We start from the raw sequence: 22,585 nt of genomic DNA on the forward strand, positions 1-22,585 counted from the left end.
AATAAAATATATGATAACAAATATATCAGTGAAGTTACATTTCAGGACTTTGTAAAGAGACTCAGAGTCCTCTTGATGTTCAAGGGAAGACCTTCAGAGCAGTGTCGTGGATGGTCCTGTGATCCCCATGCTCTGGGTCCCCACGCGGTCAGCTTGTGGGACAGGCAGGGTACTGCTTCTCCCATCTATTCTAATACGGTGGTGAGACATCCGAGCATTTGGACAGCAGACTGACCTCTGACAGGCTTTCACTTCTACACAAAAATTTGCTGAGCTTCATGAGGATTGTTCTGACAGCATTATCAATATCCTTTTCTTCCAATAAAACCAATGCACTCAAAAGAAGCCTTAAAATTCACACACTGCTATTCCCCTCATTTTATATTTACTTCTCTTTTCCCAGGGCCATGTTACTATTTGACCTTTGCGGTGGGGATGTCTCCATTTAGAGCAAAATATAGGTGATGATCAGGAAATAAGAAACAACATTCCTGTCACGCTCTAACTTTGTCTTCACTCCAGTCAAAAAGCCGTGTGTCTTACGTGTCTAATTAGAGTCGGACACAGTTGTGATACAGGGATTCGTTTTTTAATTATTTTGCACCCATTCTATCAACTTTCATCCAGCCGTATGTGGTACTTTCATTACAGACACTATCCAAAATGGCGATGGAAACTAGTGGTCATTTTTCCAATCCATGGAGTTCATGTTATCTCAAGAGTCAAGAGGCCCTTGCAGCCTTTGCACCTGCTGGTAAAATTAGCATCAGCGTTTGCACCTGCTGGTAAAATTAACCCAGTATCCATTGTTCCCCACTTCCTAAGAGTTTATGAAGGGGAATCCTAATGTCCAGAGAGGAATATGAAGATCCCCAGATGGATCTTCACCTGTTCCTGCAGTGATGGACGACAAAGGGCATTAGGACTTGTCCCTTTATGCTACTTACAGGCAGAACAGGTCTCCTGGACTCCTGGACAAAGGTCACACCTTGTCACAACACTCCTTCTTATGTAACAAAACAACACGCTGGCTGTCGTCCCTGTTGTCATGTCAGGTGTGGGCTATGTGCTCTCTCTCATCCGCTGATCCTGTCCTGGCCCCTGTCCAGCTCATCTTCCCTCTGAATTTGGTCTTGTTTCCCACTTGCAACCATCAGCTCTAGCAAAGCTTCTCAGCCATCGTCACCCCACTGAATCATCACAGAAGATGTACAACTGGTAGACCCCAGTTAGGAAATGTTGCCCCAACACCCAACCATTTCTGAAGATAGATGTCCATTCCCAGGCAAGGACATGGTTGACAGAAGAACTCTTTAGCCTGCCACGCTAGCTAATCCTAGGTAGGGCCTGACCCCATCCTGATCGTGCAGTCTCTCCAAGTCCATCACTTTGATTCTTTGCAGCCACCACACCTGTTCCTAGAATCCCCCAAAGGCTTTCTGAGTTACATCTTTCCTTTCACCTCATGACATGAGAGGCAAGGACATTCCTACCGAAATAACATTAAGAACATTATTCCCTATCAGGCTTTGAAGAACAATATAAGTGTAGTAAGAGTGATCTTTCTCTGAGGAGGAATGTGTTATTATATTACATCCATGAGCGATATTTGAGAAGTCTAAATGCTGCTGGTCCTCGCATATTTGAAACAGATCCTGTTTTCAAATAATAGCAAAGAACTAGAATCTCTTCTAATGCCCGGAAGCAAGTTTGGCACCTTTGGAAGTTATATTGATAATATCTTTCAGACCTCGAGGCTGCTATTAAGGTATTTCTTCAGCAGAGTTGTTTCATGCTGCTAAAGTAGGCCCAGCAGAACAATTTAAAAAATATATATTTTTTGAGCAAAGTTTTTAAGCATGTTCCAGGCTAAGAACAGAGAGAGAGGTAAGTATGAGGTCTCTAGCTACAAAAGAGTTTCCCTGAGGTTGGGAACTCCTATCAGGAGACATAAGACCTTTCAAAGCTTAGGGCATTTGGGAACACCCAAAACTGCAAGCACATTTTTCTGCTCTTGTCCATCGAGACAGCATCGCCACATTCCTCACATTCCCGCTGGGAGGTCTCCAGCCATCGTGGTGAGGGCATCAGCTATGAAGTAAGTTAGAAATTTTGAATCTACTTTTCCACTCACAATGTAATGACCTGGAGTAAATAAATTTCTTAATGAAACTTGACCCAGTGTTCTCCTATCTTCTTTTATTCTTATTATTGTATTATTGTATTATTCTTTTATTCATACACACACACACACACGTATATACATATATATAAAGTTTATTTTGAGAGAGAGAGAGCTGGGGAGGGGCAGAAAGAGAGAGAATCTCAAGCAATCTCCACACCTTCAGGACTGAGCCTTAAACAGGGCTCAATCCCATGAACCAAGAGATCATGACTTGAGTGGAAATCAAGAGCTTGGTGCTCAACTGACTGAGCTACTCAGGGGCCCCTCTCCTGTCTTCTCAAAGTGTTGTGCAAAGTGGATGGTGAATGTTATGTGCTCAGCATCTAGTCTGGCTCACGGTCAGGCATCTGCAAATAAAGGTTTGCAGTGATTCCTATATACCATAAGGGAGCAGGCGATTAGGGCTCTGATCCTCAGTGGCTCCCACTTTGAGGATTGGACTTCATCTCCTATCATAAGTGAAATCTTTGCAGTCATCCTGGGGGTTAGAGGAGGCCGTGAACACATCTGGGCTCCCTGCTATCCCCAGCAAATCACCCTGCTTTCTGCCCTCAGTGCCCCCCAAAATAATAAGGTCTGTTTTCAGAGGCAAGAACCCCAATAAAGTTCTCGGGAAGACAGGAGGTTATCTTCCTGAATCCCAGATGGTAGTGTTGATGAAAAGAGAGTCTATATAAGAGAACTTCTGAGCTGTTAATCATCAGTAACAGGGCCTGAATTCTGAGTCTGATGGATGATGACTGACCAGAGGTAGAGTCCGATCACTCACATGCACTGCTGATGGCAAGGATCCAGAGAAGTCCACATTCCCCCAATGACCTTGTTCCCTTTCTGACCTAACATGAACTAACGGGGTGGCATTTTTGCCAGCTAACCTTGGCGTAGGGTATTTCTTCATGATATTGCCCTATACCTGGCACCAGCCACAGCCAGAGGTACCCCACCCTTGGCTGAGGCCAGTTCTTACAGATAAAGCAAAGACCTGCTACGTGGTTACAAGATACCCTACTGAAAGGGGCTGTGGAACATTTTATCATAATGTTACTTTAAAGTGTATGCATCATGAGATCTCTAAAAGTACACTAGGGGAAAGTGATAAGGGGATAAACAAAGAAAAACCTAAATCACCACATTTGGATAGTTCCTACATAATTGAACGTTGATTTTTTTTCCAGTTATAATTTTAATTAAACACTAAGTGTGAACTTTACAACATTTAATTTTTATCATGGTCTTAAATTGTGTGTATAGTATGTTGACAAAATGTATTTTTTTTAAGATTTGTGATAAAATTAAACTTTTTATTTATTTTGCTTTTCCAACACAAATGGTCATCTTTGCATTTGCTGTAGGAGTTCAGGTATCTGGCTTCAGGTAATGTGCATTTCTTCTGTTCACAGTAGTATACAAAGTAACTTTTGTGCATAGTGGGCTGATTAAAGACCAGGGTTTGGGAATCAGACTGGTCTAGATTTGAATACTGTTTTGGTTGTTTAGTAGCTGATGTCACTTGGGAACATTTTTAACCTCTCAACCATTTTCTTTATCTAGGAAATGGCAACATAAAACCTACTTACAAAGTGTTTCAGGAGGGGCGCCTGGGTGACTCAGTCAGTTGAGCATCCAGCTCTTGATATCAACTCAGGTCATGACCCCCAGGGTCACGGGATCAAGGCCCGTGTCAGGTTCTGAGCAGAGCCTGGAGCCCACTTTGCATTCTATCTCTCCTCTCTCTCTGCCCCTCCACTGTTCACACGTGTGCACGCACTTTCTCCCTCTCTCAAAATAAATAAGTAAAACTTAAAAAATTTTAAGAAAAAAACACAAAGTATTTGAGGAATTTCACTTGTCTGCTACAAATGGCACTTAGTACTAGAAGAAGCACCCAGCATCAGTCTGATGGATAATGTTCACTGGTAACAGTTGATGATGATGTTGGGGGCTATATATGAGGATCTGACCCTAATATTTTCATATAACTTACAAAATGGAAATTATATCCTTCTTCATATATGCATATACACATTATGTAGACATATGTTATATATAAAAAACACACATATACATTGTATACATTATATCTGTATTACATATGTGCCATATATAAATATACATATATAGTATACTATATAAAATATGCATATACATTATGTACATATATGTTACACATATACATGTTGTATATAAAGTATACATATGTGTTAAATGCATATATAATATGCATATGCATATATTTCTTATATATAAAATAGATATATATGCATTATATATACATATATATGTTATATGCATATACATATATATATATTTTTTTCCTTCTCAGAGGTATTTGTATTTCCAGAGGTAGGGAATTTCTTCCAGCCACTGAGTTAATTGACATTATTGTTATATAAGCCATAAATAATTATGTATACTTTTTCTATGAAAACTATACTTTGCAAATCTAAAACAAAATACTCATTTAGGCTCATTTGATACTGAATTATTACTTTATTTAAAGACAAGTTTCCAAAGATCATGGTACAGCATTTTTTTGTTTTTTGTTTTTGTTGTTGTTGTTGTTGCTTTTGCCTAAAAACCCTTTTCTTCAACCTTTTGACTGAGCATAACCTTGACTTATTATTCTCCCCGTTGGACACAATTTGTCAATAGCCTCTTTCTAGAATTTACAACAGGCTTTCTAAAGTATTAAGCATTCCTCTCTCATATTTGGTGAAAATTTATTAAATGTTCCACATGATATATTTAGACTATGCAGTAGATGATGAAGGTATACCTTGGGATTTTGAATTAGTTAGTATGCCAAATCGATGTGTCATACTTTTTATTCTTGCAACAGTTGATTTGAAGCAGATCCACGTTGCAACGTTATGCCATGGCATTTAGTGCCCGAGTCAAGATAATTATTTACAATTTACTTAGAATGCCTCCCATCAGCAATGCCTATAGGATGATGCTTGAATGGTGTGCCTAGAGTGTGGGAGGGGTTCCCACAGCTCTGAAGTTAGCTTTGGGAGAAGCAAAGGGAGAGAATGTGAATCCCCTCACCTTCCCCCAACAGGTAGGGCGTGGCGAGACAGACAAAAACAGGAGCCTTCAGACATAATAACTATCCGGTGAAGGAACAGGATTGAAAAAAAATGGACAAGCATGTTTGCAGATACACACACACACACACACACATATAATTATAATATATATTAATATATGATATAATAATTATATATGACTATACTATATATTAATATATAACAATTATAATATATAATGCATATATAATATATATAATGCAATATATATATTATATATATAATATTAGAGAGAGAGAGTCCAAAGTCAGAGAAGAGCTTAAGCAGGACAAGGTGCTTGGACTTTATTTACTAAAGAAGAGTACACTGAAGAATTCTGCACAAGAGAGTGACATAATCAAAATCCAACTTTGCCATGACCCTATCATTCCCGTGGACTTGTGTGTAGGTAAGGAGATCACCCAGCACGTGGCCCCTGGTCCAGCAGAAGGAATACAACACGGGAGCCTATTGGAAACGCACACTCCCAGCCAAGCTGAATCAGAAACTCTGGGAGTGGGGCGCATACTCTGTACTTTCACGAGGCTCTGAGGGATGCTGGTGAATGAGGAATGTGGGGACCCACCGGGTAGTCCCTGCAGATGCATCATGTACTGACTTTTGGGGGGTGATAGGCATCCTGTCAGTCTTTGGTGGGACATTACATTGTACAGTGACTTTATGTCACCTGCCTGGTTAGTTGAAGCCATGTCACTGCTCACAGCTACTAACGAAGTCTCTAGAGAACTTTGTTCAGGTGACCAACACTATTTGCTATGTTGGATTTAAACTCGGGTAGATTTTATTAATTTTTTTTGGTATTGAGTGGATACCTTCCTCTCCTTGTGTATAAAAGAATGTAATCTAAATATACTTCTCCATAGGTGGGAAAAAAAAAAAACATTCATATCATGGAGAAGGATGGGTTGTTTTCAGGAACACATTGGCTATATATTTACCTTTTACTGATAATTATTTAAACAGAGGGACTCTGTTAATCTCTTACAAAATATCAAGGAGATTGTGCCAGCGCCCCCACAGAGATTTAGGTGGATATTGGCTCTATGGTAGAGTAAACAGAGAAAGTCAATCTTCGGCACAAATCCTGGTTCAGGGACATTCTACATGCAGCTCCACACCTCTTTTCATTGACATCAAAGGTCAGATATTAAAAATAATTGAATTCCTCGTCCTCCAGGTGAGCTCCACAAAGGCAGAGCTGGCCTCACCAGTAGGCTTCTCAGAAATGCTCAATCTCAGGCTTTAAGTCCGAATGACTGGTTTAAAATCTGTGTTTTACGTAAATCACGGAGACATGGCTAGACACAATCACTAGCGTAGGCCCATAATGATAATCATAACCACAACCTAGGAGGAGACTTCAGATTGCTGGCAATGGACTGGGTCACATGGCAGCGAACAGCATCCTTCCTGAAAGGACTTAGAATCCATTTGGGAAGGAAGGACAGCGTTAACCTATATCGTAATTCAGCTCTTACTACGCCTATGGGGCTCCAAAATTATGAGCCATAATTCTGGTTCCCTAGAAACACATACTGGTGCAAAGTAGACCAAATATTTATACAAATATAATGCAAGACAGAACTCCTTCATTCTCTAAAAGTGTCATAAACAAAAGTAACGTAAGATTTCAGAGTGAAGACATGACATCTGCAAAGAAAGCGACGCTGCAGGAAGTGGCATTTAGGCCACGCCTGGAAAAACAGGTGCCTGTCAGCGGTGCAGGTGTACCATAGAGTTTCCCAGGTTCCAGCTTCAAACCAAAAGAAACTAATAGTGAACCAAAGAAGCATATTGTGTTGTGCCAATTGTGGAAAATGAGAGTAAAAATAAGTAGTTTGGATAAGAATGTTTATTCTTATTAGTGGATGGATACACGGAAGGAAGGTTGGATATAGCTACTATTTATTCAATTTCTCAAATGGGCCAGGTAGTGCATTATGTAATTTAATACTCATAAAACTTTGCAAAGTAGATAGCGCTCCACTTTATTTGATAAGAAAATTGTGCCTTAGAGGGATAGAATAATTTGCTCCCGATCACACATTTTTGTAAATGGAAAAGCTAAGATTCAGTCTTAAAACTCCTTTCTGGGTAGTGTGGATTGAGGAACAGCAGCTGATGGTAAAAAAGGGGGCAGTGCATGGACCCAGGGAAGAGCCACTCTGAGCTCTGGTTGCTGGGCAGGAGTCAGGGGGCTTGTCAGTGACCTGAAAACCACAGTTTGGAAAAGCTCAAGTATTAGAATGACGATTCTTCATTTTAGTAGTAGGAATGCTGCTCAATTGTTGATGGTTGCTCTATAACATCTGTCTTATTCATATTGCCACAATGTGGTCAGGCAGGCTGATTTCAGAGACACAAAGAGACAGGAAAATGATGGTTCTATAGCTTGTACAAATCTCTGGGCAAAAAGAAATGCAAAATGCAATTAAGCGCGGTAGGGTAGGAGGGGAAAGGAAAGTCAACACAGATTGTGTCACTGTGTCTCCAGCGGTGGCCACCGGTGCATTGGTCCATCAACTCCGTCCTGAGGAATGAATAAATATTTGATGATCCACCGGTTGAACCCAGGAAGGTGTGAATATCTTAGAGAAAGGCTCCTTTCTCATTTTGATATAAGGGTTCAATTGCGACACAACATTCAGGTTTTTCTGCCCAAGAATTCGTGCAACTGTCCATTATGAACTCTGAGAGACAAACAAATTGAGGCACCCAGCTGACTCAGTTAAGCATCCGACTTTGGCTCAGGTCACGATCTCACAGTTTGTGGGTTCGAGCTCCACATCGGGCTCTGTGCTGACAGCACGGAGCCTGCTTCGGATCCTCTGTCTCCCTCCTTCTCTGCCCCTCCCCCGCTTGTGCACATATGCACGTACTCTCTGTCTCTGTCTCAAACATGAATAAACATTAAAAAGAGAGAGAGACAAATCGACAATTGCTAAGAGAACTTGTGGATTCGAAATGATGTATGGGTGCACCTTTGAATGAATAAACGGTCTTGCGCGGGTTTTTATATCTGCACATTTTACTGCAGCAAAGATTTATATTTATTGTGATAACCTAGAGACTCTACAGACCCCAAAGCACTCTCTGGAATATTATGTTTAGTACAGTTACAATGCTAAGCTACAATATTATTCAAACTAGCTGATATGTCCTATATTTTAAGGTGCCACATTGACCTTTGATTAGTGACAGTTCTTACTTTAAACAACAAGCTATGACACACAACAGGTAATTTACTCCACGTGGATTAAATGACATCTGATTGTCTGCACTTCCAATTTTCAAATGATGGGTTATCATTTGTACTTCTGCCTGTTCCTGAAGTTTTATCTGATCTTTATGTCTTCCATATATAAGAGACATTTTCCAGGTTTATAAGCTTGTAGCTGGATGGTGTGGGGAAATTGGTGAGTCACAGTTGCCCCAGTCTGTCCCAGCTGCTACCCTGTGAGACAGTGGGTGTTACGATGATCGTAGCATATGTCTTTATATGTGTTGCTTCCAAGTACAATGAGAACAGCAATCTCAAACTGGGATCTGAAGACCTCTTAGGAGTCTCTAGTTCTCTGTGCCTTGGTTCTAATTTTGTGTTTTCATTTTATGATTATGTAACGCTGTGTAAGCAAATACTGTATTATCAGCATGGCCACCTTCTTTGCATTGTGTTTAAGATTCCATCAGCTATAAGTAGCACTACCGTAATATCCCCAGGCTAATGAGAAAAAGGTGCAAGTGAACTTGACCCATTGGGGCCAAAGGAAGGTAAATTATATCAGTGTTTCCTACAGAAGAGATTTTTGCCATGGTTTTTAATAGTGCTTCATCAGAGTATCGTGGACATGTTAAAGGATATTGATAGTGATAATAATATTATTAATGATGATGATTTGTGCTGGAAGAGTCCATTTTGAGTGGCAATTTGTTACTGAAATTCATCACACTAATTGATGTTTTCAGAAATTCTCATTTATAAATTCCGTATGCATTTAATTTGTTGGCATTTTTTGTAGTTGTATACAGGCTGTAAGCGTTTCTAATTTTATAATTGTGTGATTTTAAGATCATAATTTGAACAACAAACTAATCAGCCCATGGATCCTTGAGAATTTTTGGTTGTTTTACAAGAGGCTAAAACACTGTTAGAGCTTAGTGGTGATGAGAGAACCCTGATCCACGTATTTGGTTGCCCCTCGCACATAATAACTCTCATCATGTAGATATTGTGGATATTGTGAAGTGTAGATAATCTGCATCACCAGGCGTGAAGCAACCACTGTCTCCAGGTAAGTGTCTTTGAACTTTCTGGTTGTTTTGACAACTTCCTGCTGCCATTTTTCTAACCTCACCTTGTAGAAATGTCAACTACAGCTTTAAAATTAGCGGCTGTGCTTTAGGGTCTCTGTGATTTCGAGGCTCTCATGAATACCCCCAGCATGAGAGGTACATTAGGAAGTTTCCAGCGTAATGAGACCATTCCACCAAGGAGGCAAATTAGATCCAGAGAGAGGTGACCTTGCTCCAGATCGATGGCCGGCAGAAAGCACCACACGGGATGAGAGGTCAAGCAGTCTTCATTAGCAATGTGGACGGAGTTATTTATGAGATAGCTGTTATATTACCAGAGAGCCGGATGTCAGAACGAAGTAAGTAATAGGCAAGCAAAACAGTCCTGGTTCAAACTCGATGCCATGCTGACACCAGTCCTTCAGGCTCATTTACATGCTGTCTCCATCTATTTTTCTGCTTTTTTTTTGAAACTAGTTTCTACTTCTCATTTTTTACAACTAGAGAATCTAGAATTTTTCAATATGCATTTGGTAGCATTTTATTCCATTTGTTTTCTGTCCTGGCCTGTGTTTTCAATGTTTCAGAATCTTTATAGGCTTTCCCCCACTGTAGAGCAATCACTATCTTCAGTATTTTTTAGTCCTTTAAGACATTGCTAATTTGGAAAAAGGGGTATATAAACTTCTACAAATCAGTTTATGCATCCCCCTCCCCCCTCACCCCAGAAGCCAGGGTAGTCTTGTTCAAAGACAGATACAGGTTTTGAAAGCATTGATTCAAGCACTTTTGTCAACTTCATGAAGGCTATAGAATTGGTAGATTTTTTTTTTCCTTACAGATTTCAAGATAACCTACTAGTTGTTTTTAGGCATATTATTGATTAAATTGAATGGGACCCAAATACTGGAGCGAACCTCATCTGGGTCGGTGGTGAGCATGTTGGGAAGTTATAAACCATAGTATGTCTCATTGGAAATCGCTAGTTAGTCCTCAGTTCCCTGGTTCGTCATGCCTTTCTTTTTCTAGAACCAGTCGTGCTGCAGTAAATGTGAACCAGTACCACAAGGGCATGAAAGGGTTCACCTTTTACCAGTGTGACCTAAAACACCCCATTCAGAACAATGTTTTTCTGACCAGAACCTTCTCTAACACAGCCATTGGGGATATTGTGAAACTACTAATTCTGAATCAATATATCTGCGGGGGACGGCACGGGGTGGGGGAGGGGATCTGAGAGTCCATGTTTCTTTTTTTTTTTTTAATTTTTTTTTTTTAACGTTTATTTATTTTTGGGACAGGGAGAGACAGAGCATGAACGGGGGAGGGGCAGAGAGAGAGGGAGACACAGAATCGGAAGCAGGCTCCAGGCTCTGAGCTGTCAGCACAGAGCCCGACGCAGGGCTCGAACTCACGGATGGCGAGATCGTGACCTGAGTTGAAGTCGGACGCTTAACTGACTGAGCCACCCAGGCACCCCTGAGAGTACATGTTTCTAATGAGTGTCTGATGTGTGGCTCCTCGACTTCCACATTTTGAGTGTGAAAAATTAACACTGTAGTATTAGTTGAGAAGTACATTCTGGATGAATAAATAAGTGAAAGAACAAACACATAAATGGATAAGTTAGAAGCTAAATGCAAAGTCTTAAACTAGAAATATGTGCATAGAACATTGTACATATGATCGTTCCCCTCTTTGAGAATTTATCAGGACAATCTTTATTTATTTTTTTTTCCAACATTTATTTATTTTTGGGACAGAGAGAGAGACAGAGCATGAGCGGGAGAGGGGCAGAGAGAGAGGGAGACACAGAATCGGAACCAGGCTCCAGGCTCCGAGCCATCAGCCCAGAGCCCGACGCGGGGCTCGAACTCACGGACCGCGAGATCGTGACCTGGCTGAAGTCGGACGCTTAACCGACTGCGCCACCCAGGCGCCCCAGGACAAACTTTAAAAGTGAGATGCGTCCAGGCATTAGAAATAGAAGTCCATAGGGTTCCTAGGTGGCTTAATCAGTCAAGCATCCAACTCTCGGTTTTCGGCTCAGGTCATGATCTCAGGGTTCATGGGATTGGGCCCCACAAAGGGCTCTGTGCTGACAGTGTAGAACCTGCTTGGAATTCTCTCCCTCCCTCTCTCTCTGCCCCACCCCTGGTCACACCACACGCATGCTCTCTCTCACAAAATAAACTTAAAAAAAGAAATATAAGTCCATAATTCCATGCATATAAATATTAAATACGTTTATGTCCTTCTAAATATTTCACAAGAGCAGGTACACCTAAATTAATAGTAGGGCTAATAACATTGATTTTTCTATTTTTTGTCTACTGATATTTCAATTTTGTAGATCTATACTATTGTATTACCAGGGACAAACATAAACACTATCACATAGTATCTCATCTACTGTGTAAAATAAGACATTCCCTTGGGTGATAAATCTTCTCAGTCATAATTTAAAGCACGAAATCTATGTTAATCAATTACTACTCAAGTTTACTTTATAAACCAATAGTATGCAGTGGACATTCTAACTCTGTGTTGTGGTGAGCCACAATTATGATTAAAAAATCAATTATTTTGATTAAAACTCATTTTCTTAGTATACAGGAAGTATTTATTGGTGTCTTCAAGTTTGTGATTTTGAGGTGAAGCCTCAAATCTAGATGATTCATGAATTATGTCTAATCAATATGTGAGTAAGCTGTTGAATATGTAATTACGATGACCACGGTTATACTTCGCCTGAACAGCATTCAGCTTGCAAATGCCTTTCAAATGGCCTCTGTCAAGCTGGTCTCAAGCCAAATGGACATTTCATGATTGATTTTTCTAATTAGTCTCTTCATCATATTGGAACTTAAGTCACCTATATAGTTCAATTTTTAATGCTTCTAAGACACTATAATTTTTTAGGATTTATAAGACAGGTGTAAAATAATGCCGTTTTTAACAGAACCAGAGCAAACATTGTCAGTGAATCTAAATTAGGGCACCTAGATATTTAACACCCATATGCGGCTCTAATTGTGGTGTGGAGGTAGGAGACACTTCCCTGGTAATTCCAGGTAATCAAGAAAGGAATTCATGTAGTTGGAGGTGGAAAAAAGGATCAATGCAGTTTTCAATTAGACTCTCTTGTTAGCAGTAACACCGAACACTTACTTTAGCCGTTATCTCGGAGCATTTATTTTCCTGTAAATCGCCCAATGCCAGACAACAAATCAATGGACAGTGGAAAAACTATTTTAAGTGAATATTTTTGAGGAAAATGTCTTAGAATTTTTTAATTAGATAATTTTAAAGCTATCTGCAGTTCTGTAATTGAGGGCTCAAGGTAGTGCAAAAATTGTTTTCTTTTAATCAGACAAACTTAAACGTAATGCTGGTCTTCATGAATGTCACAGCCATAAGAGATATTTTGCCGATGGCACTGTAATATCTAGTTGCTGCCAAAAGCAGAGAAAACCCAGAGTGAAGTTTACAGGGGGTGGGATGGGAAGGAAGCGAGACACAAGGCATAGGAAGTAGAAGATGGGTGTATGCCTCTCCTTTTCGAATATTCTTGAATTTCATTTGTAATGGAAAACATTTTAATAAATGTGATGGTTTTACTTTTTTTTTTAAATAAAACTTTAGAACAAGATATCAAACTGTCATAATAGTTTCCAGAGGCTGATTTAGGTCTTGCCAAGTCTAAAGGTCATACAATTTGGGTGACCCTCTACCGAATAAAGATACAAAATTATGAATATTATATTAAGTTTAAAATTGACATTTTTAAGAATTAGGCAAGAAATCACAAGTTACACCTGTTTCCAATGCTGAACAATTCTATAACCATCAGAAATATTGGGGGTGGGGGGTGGGAATCCGAAAACAAAGTGACCTAGTAGTCCTTTTACCTCTGACAAATCCTATAACACGTGTTTTTCTACAGCTTTGGCAGATTGATCACCTCTTCATGTGATCCTATGATTTTGTAATACTTTTTGGTAGAGACAACAGCATGATCATCTGGGATTCTCTTAGCCAAATACGTTTTCAAACTTGTTTTATAAGTATCACTCATATTGGCAAGTTGTAGGTGAGCGTGACGACACATTTTGGTGACGTCGTGCGCGTCGTTACGTGGGAAAGCTTCCATCGAGTTACTCTCACTGAGTAGCATCTGTCTCTATCCATATCAACAACTGTTTTCTCATGCCCATGGCTTACCTTCTTCCAGTGTCTGTCACTTAGAGCACATCCTCGCTCTAGAACTCCTGTGGTCGGCACTGTGTGCCAGGATCGAGCCGAGGTCGCACAGGAATTTATCTTAGGAGGACTAGTGACAACTCAGCTATACGTGAATGGGAGGAAAAAATGGAGTGGGGAGAGCGGTCTTCACCATTCATATGCAAAGTCTCTTATTTTGCAAAATCCTCCAACCACAGGGCCCTGGGTGCACACTCGGAGAGGGCAGCTTCCAGGGCTAGAAAGGGTCTGTGCGAGTGACTGGATCTGAAGCCTACGATTCGCTAGCTTTGGGGGAAACGTTTCTCTAATGATTTGTGTAGGTAAATGCTAAGATATAAAAAGTGTAGAATCTTCTCCCACACATCTTCTTGAAGAGGGAGGTTGAAGACAGTTTTTTCTCTTTAGCAATTACGGGTGAGTGATGTGTAGCTGGGGTGCTGGATTATTGAATGTTCAGGTATCCGAGTAAATGTTTGACCTCAACTATTTGGTTTAACCTTATAAAATGTAACTGCCCATTCTAAGCACTGTAAAGACATCGTATATTTTGGGCTGTTACCTTTCACTTACTAATGTTATCTTTTGTGTGTGTGTGTGTGTGTGTGTGTAATCTGTATTGCCTTAATGTAAAGAAGGACTTCTCAGCATGTATATGATAAAACCTTACCGAAATGTGACCAGCCTCTATATTTTTTTTTGCTTTTTTGCTCTCATAATACTAACACTATCATGTACTATTATCAAAATAATTGATATGCTTTTGGAAACTAATTGGAAAATAATCAAATATTTCTTCAGAGCTTGGCATTCTGACAATTTTGTAAAACTTATACCGAAATAATAAATATACCAATAGCTAACCTTCACTGAGCACCTTCGAATAGGTTTGCAGATGAGGCCATTAAGGCTTATGGAAATCACTAATGTGCCCTAATCACATAGTTACGAACTTAAAGAGCTGTGATTCCCTCTCAGGTCAGAATTGTGTGACTTGGAGGCTAGTTTTGGGGGCGGGAAGGTACAGTGGAAAGTTCATGGGTTATGGAATCCAAGAGACGTAGCTTCAAAAACCTGCTCACTCGTTGAGAGGACTTCATTTTCCTCACCTGGAAAATGTTCATGACATCAATTTTGCATGTTGTCGGGAGAATTATATCACAGCTTTTAGTCCGTATCAGACACTTAGAAAAGTTTCTTTTCTGCCACTCTGTGAATATGAACATTTTTTCCATAAACCACACACTCGACATTGTAGTGTTTTAGTCCCTGGAAAGACTCAAGACAAAAACCTTGCATCACTATAGGCATCAGATATTCCTTCTCTTTGGAAAATGCTCCTAACGTGTTCCTTCAAGTGCTCTCTGAGGCAAGACTCATCTGGAGTAACAGGTGTTATTTAACTTAGGGGTTGAAAACACGCTTCATTTTCTGGGACAGGGAAATACGCCACGTGCTCTATTTCATGTAATATTTATTCAAAATTCCCTGTGGGTTAGGTATCATTCTATCCTTTGAGAGATAAATTTTATCTTTTTACACTTATTTATTTAAATTCAAGTTAGTTAACACACATTGTGGTATTTATTGATTTCAGGAGTAGAACCCAATGATTCATCAATTACGTGTAACACTCAGTGCTCATCCCAACAGGTGCTCTCCTCAATGCCCATCACCCATCTAGCCCATCCCCCCAGTCATCTTCCCTCAATCAACGCTTAGTTTGTCCTCCGTATTTAGGAGTCTCTTACGATTTTCCTCCCTCTCTATTTGATCTTATTTTTCCTTCCTTTCCCCTATGTCCATCTATTGTGTTTCCTAAATTCCACATATGAATGAAATCATATATGTGTCTTTCTCTGTTGACTTATTTCACTTAGCATAATACACTCTAGTTTCATCCATGTCATTGCAAATGGCAAGATTTCATTCTTTTTGATCACTGAGTGATATTCCATTATATACACTCACACACACATACACACCACATCTTCTTTATCCATTTGCCAGCCAATGGCCATTTGGGCTCTTACCCTAATTTGGCTACTGTTGAGAGCACTGCTATAAACATTGGGGTGCATGTGCCCCTTCAGATCAGCATTTTTGTATCCTCTGGGTAATTACCTAGTAGTGCAACTGCTGAGTCTCAGGGTAATTCTGTTTTTAATTTTTTGATCAACGTTATTTTAATTGCAGAGATGTGAAGTGCCCCGTCCTATCTGAGTTAGGAAGCTGAGACTCTCTACTCTGGACCGGCCCCACAATCAGAACAGTTGGTGGACAATGTGCAAGTTCATCAGTGTTTGGAAATTCAGGGACATGAATTCTCAGCACCCACAGAAGTGTCCACTGAATACCAGCTGGTAGGGTCCCATCAGAAATGCCTTTGATATAATTTCTATTTCTGTGCAGATTTGGAACTCAACCACACCTGTGTGGTTTCTCAGAGAAGGACACAAATGGGTGGCGCCACTGTGGACACCCTGGGTCATCCCGGGGATGGAACAAGGGACTCAGGGGGATCAGGTGAATCCCAGGTGTTGGCAGGGCTTTTGCAGCCCTGCATGAAGGTAGGATCTCCATAAAGGCTCTGACCTCTCTCACTGGCCCAGGCCACTGGTATTAAACACAACAAAGCCCCGGTGTTTAAATGTTCTGCATATTTTCCTTATGCCAAAACTTACTCAGCTCCAGTACAAGTTGGGAGTGAGGCTGTAAGCATGGGGAAAGAAAAGTCGAACACAGAACATTCTGCCTACCCATCACCTTTGATCGTCAGGAAAGGGGCTCTACTTTTCTCTGTGAAATGCACCTGATAATATTCTTCTCTCCATTCCACTTTTTGCACCACATTCAAAGTCATGTTCCGAAAATTCTCATTTACTTAAAACCCTATAATGGTCCCTATAATTCACTGAATTGTGTTTCCTCAAAATTAGGGGTTGGAACCCCCAACGTGACTGTATTTGGAGATGGAGCCTTTAAGGGGGGAACTGAGTTAGAAAGAGGTCAGGGGGGTGGGGCCAAATCTGGTAGGACCACTGCCCTTATAAGATCAGGAAGAAGCACCAGGCAGTAAGCGTGCCTGGAGAAGAGGCCCCGTGGGGACCAGGGAGGAGGCGGCTCTCGGGAAGCCCAGGAGGTAGGAGAAAGCAAACCTTCTGATAACGTGATCTTAGACTTCCAGCCTTCAGAGCCGTGAGTAAATATTTTCCTATTGTTGAAGCCCTCCATTCCGAGAGCACTGGCTGTGGCAGCCCCAGTGTGCTGCTGCCGTGCAGGGCCCTTACCTGCTAGCGTGGGATAGAACGCCACTCTCCATCTTGTCACAAAGGGCCTTTCTAGTTCCAGTTTCCCAAACCACTCTACCCTAGAGACGGATCCTCTGTCCCCTCTGGAGCAGGTTCTCTCTTGGAGAGTAAGAATTCCGACACCTCCCTGGGTGTAAAACTTCCTCGTCATCTGTGCCCCCCGTGGACCTCACTCTCTGCGAGTGTAGTCAGGACGCCTTCACAGCTGCCTCTGGTGGCAGCCAGAATCCCGCCTCTCTCCACGGGGCCCCCAGCTGTTTCTACCATGTCCTCCCCCTTCAAACGCCTCCCACTAAATTGGAATCGTATGTCTTCTCCAAGACACCTGGAGCTCCTCGAGGGTGGGACCAAGTTTCTATCTATCTCTGTTCCCCATTGTCTAGCTGAGGGTCTGCCCAATGGTTAATGAACAAGAGGCATCTGGTGAATTAACGGGTGCAGTTCTCCATATTATTAAAATTTTCCAAGCAGATTAATTTTAACATCCAGTAAAATGTCTGGTGTTTCTTTGCAAATTGGACCGAAAAGATTGCTTGTCTTTTATCAAAAGTGAAATTCTATCCTTCCAATATATTAGCTATCAAAATGCTCCAAAGGAAGGTCTGATCCATATATTCAATAACTTATAAAACTGTATTGTTAAATTATTGAATTGACCCTGAAGCCACACTACAGAAAATGAAATAATAGTGATTCAGAAGGAATTTTTGGATTTCAGTGCCTTTGACTTTAGAGATTTCGTTTTTATTTCCTTGTTGTCTATATTCCTGAAGACTTCACAACAGATGAGTATCCGATACCTCTCCCTTTACGGCCATGTGTTGACGATAATGTTGAGTCTGCTTTTGTACATGGTGGGGCCACATTAGAAACAGTATCCCAATCCTTTTCAGACTTTCATCTGTGTGAATTTGTAGTGTAAATGCATTTCTTTTGATAGGTAAGGAGCATTTGCTAATTACTTAGAAAAAATTTTCAATAGCATAAAACATGGCAGGGTTTTACTTCTACTTCTGAAATTACAGGCTATGGATTTCTAGAAGATCAACATCTAATAACCCTCTCCAATTTTTTAATTCAATTGTTGCTTTATCATTGTTTACAAATCTCTCTTGGAGAAAACACCTTAACAACAGTCTTCGTTGCTACTCTCGAGACCTTGATTTTTGGGTCTTGAATTATTATAAGTCAAACTTCTAATACATTGGTGATCTACAGATGAAATCTATATTTGGCATATTAAGCTCTGTTACAGTTGTATGGAATTAGAGTAATTGTGGCAGCTGGATTTACAAGGGATTTTGGTCATAAGAAATAGACGTTTCAAGGACAATGCAATTAGTAATGTATATGCATGCCTAAATGATGTAAAGATACGCTTTTATTGTGGTAAAACTATTTATATTGAAGATCATTGAAAATATTACACATTTACAAGCATAGGCATTATTTCCAGACCATCCTTTTCAGCTCCTTGTAGACGTACTATTCATTTCACCTTGGACACTCCCACTCACCATCCCATAGCCTGGACCTCCATAGGCTCTCCAGCTAGAAATCACGTCCCAGCAGCCCCCCCACCCCTTCTGTGCACAGTGAGATTAATACGCTACATGATAGAGCACTTGACCTTGCTTGTATCACAAAGATCCTGTTAGATGATGCAGCTGGGCCATTATTAGCTCCGCTTTCTCCAGCTGGGCACTTGATACAACAGGAGTCCTGGCAAGGTCAGGAGGGAGAACTAGCAAAGCACCTTGTGTTTCATCTGCACTCGTCGATAATCATCTCCTAAATGACACTCCTTTTTAATTATGCATTTTGCACATGAACATTGCATTAAGGTAAAAAAAAAAAAAAAAAGGTTTTGGTATGGAATGAAATAAGCTTATCTATCAAGATTGTTGACAGTTCACCCAACTGAGTAATCACTATGCTTTGAATTTGGATACAAAGTCTTTGCTTGAAGATCAACTTGTCAGGTTTGTGTTAACAAGGCATTTGTATGTGGGTATATTTAGCAGATGAGCACATTTTCCTCAGGACCCCTAACTTAATCTTTAGGCTCTGATTTGAAGTTTCAGATTAAGTCTGTTAAAAAAAAAAATACCTTACAGTATGGTAAATACTTTACACAAATAATGTTTGCTGTTCATGTTACCCTGCTTAAAGGTCAATTTGTTTTTAATTGTACAACAGTGCAGAATAATAACTGTATCATAAATCTCTTTTGGGCTTTCAATTTCTTTGCCAGAAGCTAGGCTTCTGTCCCAATCAGATAAAAATTCTGAAGGCACTATTTTTTTCCCCTCAAATTTATCCTGTTATCAACAGCACTATTTTCATAACTGTAATTTTTGCTAAGTGGGTTCTTTGTTCACTCATCGCCCCATGGAAGCCTGAAGAAGACTTGACATTTCCAAGTTCTTTTTGCATATGTAAGGAAGTGAGGCATAGAAGCACAAAAGACTTTCCTAACACCACACACCCAGTTCATGTACTGGCCTGGGTCACTAGCTCCAGTCTTCTCCTGGAGTCAAAGCTGTTTCCTGCAAAATCTCTAGTGACTCTTTTCCTCAGGGACAAAGATAATGGATCTTAACTCCAGGTCAACAGAAGTGCTCTGAACTCTATATTCATGTTAGAGTTACTTGGGGAGCTTTGCTTTTCTTTGCCCAGCCCTACAGAGACTCTGATTTAATTGGTTCAGGAGAAGGTCTGGGTATTGGAAGTCCTCAAATACTACCAGGTGATTTTAATGTGCAGCCAGAGATGAGAAACCAGGGTCTAGAGCTAAATTCTAATGCTGTGAATACAATACCTAATATTCACGGATGTTTCAGACAAAATAGCATGCCCTTGGATGCATCTACAAAGAACCATTACTCTATTTTTGTCCTGAAAGGCATCACCTGGCAGTGGAAGAAGGCTGCCCTGTGGGTCTCCCAGGTGGCTCTGTTACTCTGCAGGCACAAGGACCTTGATTTCCCCACAGTCAGCTGTTCCTTGTTGATAAGCACCTTTGGGAGCTCAAACGCTTCCAGTGTCTGGAACGTTCTCTAAGAATGCCTTCAACTTCACCCACTCAGTATAGTTTCGGTAAAGTGTTGAATTTCTAACGGAGATACTCGGCTTGAGTGGAATTGTGTCCTAAGAATAGATGAGAAAATGTTTAGGGTAGAATTTGAAAGGTGCCTACAGTCCTCGCTCTTGGGAATGCTCAGGGCTTTTCTGAAAGTTAGCAAATGAATTTTTCCTTAGATCGGGTCCACTGAAGACTGTTTTAATGCCTCCAGAGTCTAATAGAACCCGAGAAGGGATATGGTGACTGGATTATTGGCTGTGTTAATGCTTAGTGAATCAGTATGGATTGAGACAGAGTTTAGCCACTGGGGGCAGACACTGTGGAGTTAGAACGAGGTTCAAATTCCGATTCTATTCCCTATTTATGTAATCTTGGTAAAATCTCCTCACCTTCCTAAATTGTAGCCGCCTCTGGAGAACAGGAATGATCACTACCTAAAAGGCACCAGATTAAGGGTTTAGCAAGGGTGTCACATATAGATGATTCTTAATAATTTATTACAAGATCTGTCTCAGGAGTCCATAAACAAGAGCCTTGCCAATTCTTGCCCACCGGTTTTTGTAAAGTTTTACTGGAATACAACTACACTTAGTTGTGAATGTGTTGTCATTGATGTTTCCACATACCAATAGAGCCCCTGAGTAGTGACAGAATATGTAGGTAATTACCTAAAATAATTACCATCTGCCTCCATAAAAGGAAAATCTTGAACGGATGACCTTCTAAATTACTGCTGTCATGTTTAGCAAACCAATAACTGACCATGATAGGTTTTTTAAATAATTAAAATTATATCAGTGTTGCTATACTTTGATTAAAGAGTTAACAGCTTAAGTTATGACTTGTTACTTTTGTACTGATTCACAGAGAAGCAACAAACCTCATAGAAAATTGAAAACACCAATTTAGGATGTCACGCAAAGCTAAGCAAAAGAAGTCAGACCAATACAATATGATGACACTTCTATGTGGAATTTAAGAAACAAACCAAATGAACAAAAGGGGAAAAAAGAGGCAAACCAAGAGACATTCTCCTAACTATAAGAATAAACTGATGGTTACCAGGGGGGAGGGGTGTGTGTGTGGGGGGGGTGCTGGGGGAAATAGGTGATGGGGATTAAGGAGGGCACCTGTTGTGATGAGCACTGGGTGTTAAGCATCGAATCACTATATTGTGCACCTGAAACTGATATCACACTACGTTAACTAGAATTTAAAAACGTAAAAGCAAATTGTTCTGTTGATAGAAATTCTGTCAGATCAGAAATACCATATGGTTGATTTCAGAAAGTCTGCTCTTAGCCATAAATAAGCTTTATTTCAATGTACGTGTGTGTGTGTGGGGGGGGATGTTGGTGTGTGATGCAAATACATGAACACACGTACTTGCATGAATTTGCAAAAAAGGAGGGGTAACAAAGAATAGAGAAGAGAAAGCCAGTGAAGATACAATTAGTAAATGGAGACCATGGACATGTTTGTGGCAAGTTGAGACTCCAGATAATAGTCTAGGTGATGGCAGTGATAGGTGAAGTAAATCCTTTCTTCCCTCATTTCTCTGATGATACAGCCGACTCTGGAGAGATGTTTCTCAGAAGGTTTTCATCTTTGAGAACAGTAGAAATTTGTACTTCAGCTCTATTCACATAATTTATAGCATCCTGCAATCGGATATTGTCCTTATAACCATTCCATTGGCAGCTTCAAGCTTTTATATTTTCATTTAACAATATAAATGTCACTAGGGTGCCAATAAATACTGACAAACCCCTGACAAAGGTCAGATGGATTCTATAACTCACACACCTGTCTGCTTCTAATGGCTTCTCAGGATTTTTCTGTGCATGCTGTTAAGATGGTCTCCCAGAGGAATCTTTCATTTTTCTTGCATGTTCATACCTCCTAATAAACCTTAGTGTCTGTATTAGTTGTATACTGGAAGTTATTTGCTTCAGGAACAGGATATAGTCAAGGAAACCACACACATAATTTCACTTGCCTTGGGATATATTAAGTTGTGTTTCATTTAATAGATTAATGTAAGCTTTATCAATGGGGACTCCCTATACCCTGCTGAACAGCTATCAAATGCATTGTCTTCCCAAAGATGCTGGTCATACCATTAGCAACCATCCCCAGCACCTAACCAGAAATCCAATTTTCTTCTTTTCCCACCTTGTGCACATTTGCCACCATATTCTGAAGCTGCTGTCCCTCGAGATGACCCATGTCAGCTCTTTGCTCTCTGACAGTCCTGTTGTGTGGGCTCCCTTCATCCTCTGCCTCCCTGGCCTCACTCCCCCTGCTGCTCTCCAGGACCCCACTGGGAATCCTACGTACATGGGAGTTCCAATCCGTGTCGCTGCTTTCTCTGGTGCCT

General features: G+C 40.5%; 1 protein-coding gene and 1 long non-coding RNA gene across 5 annotated transcripts in view; one reads left to right on the forward strand and one right to left on the reverse strand.

Annotated features, from left to right (window-relative positions):
• CSMD1 (CUB and Sushi multiple domains 1) overlaps window positions 1–22,585 on the reverse strand; it is a 2,016,427-nt gene that overhangs the window by 770,656 nt on the left and 1,223,186 nt on the right. The gene's annotated exons all lie outside the window — the stretch shown is intronic.
• LOC123385163 overlaps window positions 15,930–22,585 on the forward strand; it is a 157,132-nt gene continuing 150,476 nt past the window's right edge. For all 3 annotated transcript variants that reach the window (XR_006597309.1, XR_006597308.1, XR_006597307.1), the window contains exon 1: window positions 15,930–16,951. This is a non-coding gene — a long non-coding RNA (uncharacterized LOC123385163). The remainder of the gene's footprint in view (window positions 16,952–22,585) is intronic.

This window comes from Felis catus, chromosome B1 (genome assembly GCF_018350175.1).
Source record: "Felis catus isolate Fca126 chromosome B1, F.catus_Fca126_mat1.0, whole genome shotgun sequence".
In the NCBI taxonomy this organism is placed as follows: domain Eukaryota; kingdom Metazoa; phylum Chordata; class Mammalia; order Carnivora; family Felidae; genus Felis; species Felis catus.